The sequence below is a fragment of the Grammomys surdaster genome, unplaced genomic scaffold (genome assembly GCF_004785775.1).
Source record: "Grammomys surdaster isolate TR1022 unplaced genomic scaffold, NIH_TR_1.0 806, whole genome shotgun sequence".
NCBI lineage: Eukaryota > Metazoa > Chordata > Mammalia > Rodentia > Muridae > Grammomys > Grammomys surdaster.
This window is the reverse complement of record NW_021605225.1, coordinates 835,941-843,107: the sequence shown is the minus strand read 5'-3', so window position 1 is coordinate 843,107 and position 7,167 is coordinate 835,941.

Here is a 7,167-nt window from a genome sequence, read left to right as displayed (position 1 = left end):
AGATAGATAGATAGATAGATAGATAGATAGATAGATAGATAGATAGATAGATAGATCTGAACATAGCTAGAGAGAAGCAGGAAGGAGATGAATAGAAAGACAGGACCCAGAGGAGGGCAAGAGAAACCAGGAGAAAGTATAACCAAAATAGCAGGGTTATAAGGAGAGATGGGCCTTGTGCAGGAGAGGACAGTCCCTGAGCTTGGAGAAGGTCAGGATTCAGGGTAGGCCAGAAGAACTGAGAAGAGCCAGGATGCCAGCATAGATGCTCTAACAGGTACTTGTGACACTGAGGGAGCATGGACTCCACCATGTGTTTTGATATGCTAATAGCACCACACTTGTCCCTTCTGCCAGTGATAAATGGTTCCTTTGATGGCGGGGAACCAGCTTCAGCAGTTCCTGAGGAACTGACTGACTTTTCGCTAACTGACAGAATTCAGAATTTGGAGACGAATCCTTTACCCTTGACAGGGACCAACTATTCAAACTCATGAACCAACAGGGAAGATTTCACACAGTTGGAATATCATAAAGCATACCCCGTCCAGTGATGGTAAGTGACTCGGATAACAAAGACAGCTGGTAGGGAGGACTGATAGTAGGGGTGAGCAGACAGGAAGCCACTATTAAGGCACTATTTAAGCAAACATGATGGAGGTGAGGCAGTGAATGTGTATGTCTCAGGAACAGCATTTAAGAGAGTGTGAGGGACTGTTCCTGGCATGTTTTTAAAAATGTCAAAAAAAAAAAAAAGTCGTGAAGTCTGGCGAGCTATAAAGAAGAGGGTATGCAGGAGATTAATTTAGAAGTAATGGAGTCAGCTTATATAAAGTCCAATGAGCAACTGTAAAAACTTAGGCTCTCTGAATGAGATGAGAAGAGTGGCATGTTCCAAGGGAAATGTTCTAATCTCTTATTTAAAGAGAACACTCCAGTTGGTGCACAGGATAGTAGCAGTTGCAAGTGTAAGACTCTGACAAGCCTTACCTTACTGGGGACACCCTGGGTGAACAACATGGAGTCAGGGATCGGAGTCAAGGAAAAATTAAGAGGAATTTTATTGTTCCAGCAGGCTGGGGTCATTCTGCATCCAAAAGGAGAGGCAGCCCTGCACAGCTCATTCAGTGAGCTTTTTATAAAGTTTTTGGGGCAGCAGCCATTAGGCACAATATGATTAGCAGAACAGTGTGACTTTTTAAACTGATTGGTCTTTAGGGAATGAGGTGGCAAGGACTTCCTTTGTCTGTGGGTGGCCAACAGTCCATCCTGTAAAATGTGTCCCCACCCCAAGGTCTATTCCTCCCCTTCCCCTCCCCACCAGTGGTCTGAGGAATGTTAATTATCCTCTCCCTTCCAGAGGGGCAAGTGTCCCATGACCTTTTCAAAGTTTCTGAGCTGACTTCTTCACAAGAAAGTTAGTCAGGTAGCCATGCCAAAATATCATGATAGCAGGGACCCAAGTGATTATGATGAAGGAAAGAATGACCTGTCAATCATATTCCAGCTAGAGCTCTTTCCAGGGCCAACACCAAGCACTTGAATGTACTTATGTAAGGATCTAAATGATACCACATAAAGTTTCCAAGGTCAGTGAATGACCTTGATCAAGAACAATCAAAACAGGCCGCCTAAACTTGACCTAAACATGGATAAGCAAGCCCTGAATAAGGATATCACTAACCATGCTAATGTGGACAGGGGCTTGCACGTAAGGCATCAACCCTTGACAAAAACTAAGAAATGCTGAGATAGGCATTATCTAAATAATAAATTTCATTATTCAGTACCAAATAGTTAGCTTTGAAAACATGTACACATAATAAACAGACCCAACAGATTGTATTTATGTATTTAGAAACACTAATACACAAACACACGTTGAAAACATATAAACACAATAGACTAGACAGGTAGTATTTATGTATTTAGGAACACAAATACACACGCACACATACATGCACACATACATGCATGTGCACACACCATTCTTTAAAAGAAAGTAATTTAAAAAATCAGTAGGCTCTCTTGTGAAGAACAAAATTATACCGAAAGAGCAGAAAAATGTTAATTTCATAAAGTTTTATTAAGTTTTGGACATTTTCAAATGTTATACAAGTTGAGTGGCCTTCATTTGAAATGCTTAGGACTGGAATTCTTTTAGAATGTACAAAGATATCTTAGGGATAGAGTCAGAGTCTAAGCACACACTCATTTGTGTTTCATTTATATCTCAATTTCCATTCATGACCCACAGGGTTGTGACTGTGTTTTTAATGTCACCACCTTTGACTGGTTCCCATCAAATGCTTGTGGTTTCATCTTACCACTCCAAAAGTTTAAATTTTTGGAACAGTTTGGATCCCATACCTTTGGATGTCCAACCTGTAATGTCTTATTCTTTAAGGTCCAAATGACCAAGATTAAACTTAGGTTGGACATTGTACCTCTTGCCTGTATTTGAGTAGCAAAGTTCCTTCTTTGCTGAATTGTATTCTGAAAGCAATTTTAACTACAAACCAGTTTTCCAGAATGCAGAAATGCATGAAGGTCATAGGCATTCCCTGGGGAAAGTTATGAGTGTCTAGTGTAAGAAAGTGCAGTGAATATCTGTTCTGCCACTATAGCATGTGGGTCTCCACAGGTCTGGAGACAACAAACGTGTGGAGACAACAGATGTCTGTCAACAGTGATGACAGAATGAGGGTGTTCTGGAGCACAAACAAAGAGCAAACCCCATCTGGCCCACTCAGGATGCACACCAGCAGAGTCACCACCCCACCTGGCCCACTTAGGATGCACACCAGCAGAGTCACCCAGAGTTGTAGTTTTAAACACCACTCTGAGGGAGAATACTGCATATGCACATGGCTTTCTGCTTCCAGCACCTGACTACAGAAAAGTATGGTGGCTCTACTGTTGCTGGGACCAATGTCTAGTTTATTTTTGCTTCTTCATGGCTAGAGAGTGCCTACACCCAACAGGCATTTGTTTGAGTGATGAATTAGAGATGGATGACCATTCTTTTTCATCTTTCATCCTTTATGGGATGAATACTCCAAATGAAGACTAAAAGAACAACAATCTTATTATTGCCTTCATGCTGTGAGGCCAGCCAGATCTGATTTTACCTGCTTCCCCACCCCCCCATTCTGTGACTGGTTCCTACAGAACTCTAACCAAGTTCTCCCAGCTTACCCATGCCTCAGTTTCCTCATCTGAAATATCAAGATGACAATACCAAACTCCTGGGCTAAGAGAAAGTTTCAAACAAAACAATGCCAGAAAAATACTTAACAGCATGCCACAAGTATGATGTGTTATAACTGCCTTTCCATGACCCTAGCTATTTTGAAACAAATCTCATGCCATTTTAATCTATATGCTTCAATATGTACCTCTAAAAAGGAACAAAGATAATAATAATGCCCCATGTCACATAGAAAGATAAGGGTTGTTTTCCTTAGAAGAATTGTCGGTCTTCTGAAAGCTACAGGAGAAAGAATAGACTCAAATCTGTCCAAGTCAGCAGCTTGGAAAAGTTCTCCAGACACAGCACTGTGTTGTCAAGCTGGCTCTCCCTCCTAGGCAGGTAGGGAGAGAAAACAGAGAGTGTGTCTGAGATAAGGAGGGCAGAGGGACCCCCCACTAACTGATTAATGTCCTATTCACACAAGATGACTTTAAATTTCATTTGCAACAATTCTGTATGTATTCTTTGGCTCCCAAGCTATTGGGAAAATAGATGTAATTTGTCTTTTTGTCTACTCGTTGAATTGTTAGAGACGTTGGCTTTACACAGGTTGTAGTATTACTGAGAGAGCTCATTTATGGTGAAAGAACTGGTTTGGTTTCTGAAATGTGACATAATAAAAGCTCAGGTCCTTCTTTTATTAAACATCTTATTCATTTTCATTTCAAATGATATCCTCCTCCCCGGTTACCCCTCCACAAACCCATCCCATCCCCCTCCCGCCCTCCCCTTTGCCTCTATGAGGGTGCTCCTCCACCCATTTACCCACTCCCTCCTCACCCCTCTAGCATCCCCCTACAGTGGGACATCAAGCCTCCCTCCCCTCCCACTGATGTTGGATAAGGCCATGTGGAGAAAGAGGAACACTCCTCCACTGCTAGTGGGATTGCAAGCTGGTAAAACCACTGTGGAAATCAGTCTGACAGTTCCTCAGAAAATTGGAAACAGCTATACATGAAGACTCAGCTATACCACTCCTGGGCATATACTCAAAAGATGCTCCAACATACAACAAGGACACATGCTCCACTATGTTCATAGCAGCCTTATTTATAATAGCCAGAAGCTGGAAACAACCCAGATGTTCCTCAACAAAAGAATGGCTACAGAAACAATGGCGTACTACTCAGCTATTAAAAACAATGACTTCATGAAATTCACGGGCAAATGGATGGAACTAGAAAATATCATCCTTAGTGAGGTAAACCAGACACAAAATAACACACATGGTAAGTACTCAAAGCTTGGGTTCTTGAGAAAATGAAATTCTTAGATACATATTGTTCTGCATTTTAGATGGTAAGGATTGAAGTCAGATAGGCAATACTCTGCAATGAGCTATAGTCCCAGCCAGAATTTAGTTAACACATTTCAACTCTTTCCCTTCCTCCTAACTTCTTCTTTGTTCCATAAAATCAGTAACTCCACAGAAACCCCAAGCTCATGCTTTGCTTCTTCTCCACATGTAATACCCTGAACTCAAGTATTTTCCCTTTCTCCTTGAACTAGAACTGGGAGTAAATTAATTGCTTCAAAATAAGATCCATCAGTGTCGAAGATATTAAATATCACATGTGTTCAAATCCAGATGATCACCTACTACTTCAAAAGCAGGGCTGGTACAAAGGTTCGAATCCAGTGAGCAACATCAATTCCAGTGAGCAGCATCAGTAACAAGTGAAGGGTGATACTGGAAAGACTGGATGGCACGGTACACCAAATTCATGGGAAGGAAGCACGACACAAGCTGCATGACTCTTCAGAGAGGTAACGTTCTATACAACAGCAGCTTCACTTGGAGAAGGGCCTGGATTCAGAAGTCTGACAAGCACAGGGGAAAAACATGGAGGCATCATCACATATTTTCCATACAGTCTTGTATGGAAAATATTTTAGAAATACTACAAGTAAACCTATTTCATAATGATGTATAGATGTAATTAAGTAAAATGCATAGTTTATAAACTGTGCAGTACAGATGTTCTTAAATAGCCTTCCTGTGTATTAGCAGTGCACACTGCCCTGCAGTTCTGTAGTTGGGTTTCCCCCAGCTTCCTATAGCTTGTCTTAGCTGATCTCTGTGGCAAAGGGTACGAGAAGGCACTTAAGACACCTTTCAGCTGCCTCATGAAACCCTCTCTTTCTCATTTAAGATAGAAAGAAAGAGACAGAGGAGACATGGGTAAAAAGTCACAACCTGATCTTGTGTCAGTACTGTCTACATCCCTGACCCCTCCACAATTAAGCGTCTGAAAACTCTGTCTTATTTGCTGCTCAAAACAATGCCTCCTCTATGGTAGGGCAAAACATATTTGACAAATATGAAAGAATGAATGGATAAATATATGAATAAATAAGTTAATTAATTAACTAATTAATTAACGCTATTCAGCAGCAATGACCAAGGACTTTGAACATTTCTTTAAGTGCTTCTCAGCCATTTGAAATTCCTCTGTTGATAATTCTATGTTTAGTTCAATACCCCATTTTTCAATATTTAGGTTGTTAGTGTCTAACTTCTTGAATTCTTTGTAATTTTTGATATGAGCCCTCTTTCAGATGTAGGGTTGGTGAAGATCCTTTCCCAATCTGTAGGCTGGCAATTTGTCCTATTGACAATGTTCTTAGCCTTACAGAAGCTTTGCAGTTTCATGAGGTCCCATTTATTAATTGTTGATCTTAGAGCCTGGGCTGTTGGTGTTCTGTTCAGGAAATTGTCTCCTGTACCAATGTGTTCAAGGGTATTTCCCACTTTCTCTTCTATGAGATTTAGTGAATCCAGTTTGATGTTGAGGTCTTTGGTCTACTTGGACTTGAATTATGTACAGGGTGATAAATATGGGTCTATTTTTATTCTTCTACATGTAGACATCCAGTTAAATGAGCACCATTTGACACTGTTAATGATACTCTGTTATGCTTGCAGACAAGAGCCTAGCATGACTCTCCTCTGAGAGGCTCCACCCAGAAGCTGACTCAGATAGATGCAGACACCCACAGCCAAACAGTGGATGGATCTTGGGGACTTATAGAAGAATAGGATTGCAGGCTCTGAAGGGGATAGGAACTCCACAGGAAGACCAACAGAGTCAACTGACCTGGACTATTGTGGCTCTCAGAGACTGAAGCACCAACCAAAGAACATACACTGGCTGGACCTAGGACTCCTTGTTCATATGTAGCAGATGTGGAGCTTGAACTTCATGTGGGTCCTGAAAAGCTGGAGGGGAGGGCGGTTATCTCAAAAGCTGTTGCCTGTACGTGGGATATATTCTCCTAGCTGGGCTGCCCTGTCTGGCCTCCATAGGGAGGAAGTACTTAGCCTCACATACAGTTGAAGTGGCAAGGTGGGCAGATATTCAGGGGCCCCTACCTGCTCAGAGGAGAAGGAGATGGGGCATGGGAGAAGGAATGTGGGAGGGGGTGATCAGGAGGAGGGCAGTGACCGAGATGTAAGGTGAATGAGTTAAAAGCAAAAACAAACAAAATAACTCTAACTTTGTTGTGTGTCTGAGTAATTTTTAGTGCCTCTAAAAACACAGGAGAAATTCTTTAGAAAAGCAATATAGAGAATCTTTGACGAAGAGTAGATGAGCTGGTTCAATCTGGTTTCATAGGAGCTATGAAACAGATTTGATGCAGCTCAGACTGAAGATCTTCCAGTCATCGTCTCTGGCATCATTTGATTTGGCAACTTTGAAGAACTTCCTTGAGTCAATTGCTTGAAATTGGGGGTGAAAATGGGAAAAAAGAGACATTTATTGAGAGGAACTCTCAACAAATGTGAAGGGAGAAGGAAAGCCCAACAGTACAGCAGGGCTCGATGGGAAGTCAGGAGGACCCAGGAACCCAAGGCACACAAACCAGAAAGACTACCTGGAAAGACTACAACCCTTTGAACAGCTGCCAGGTAC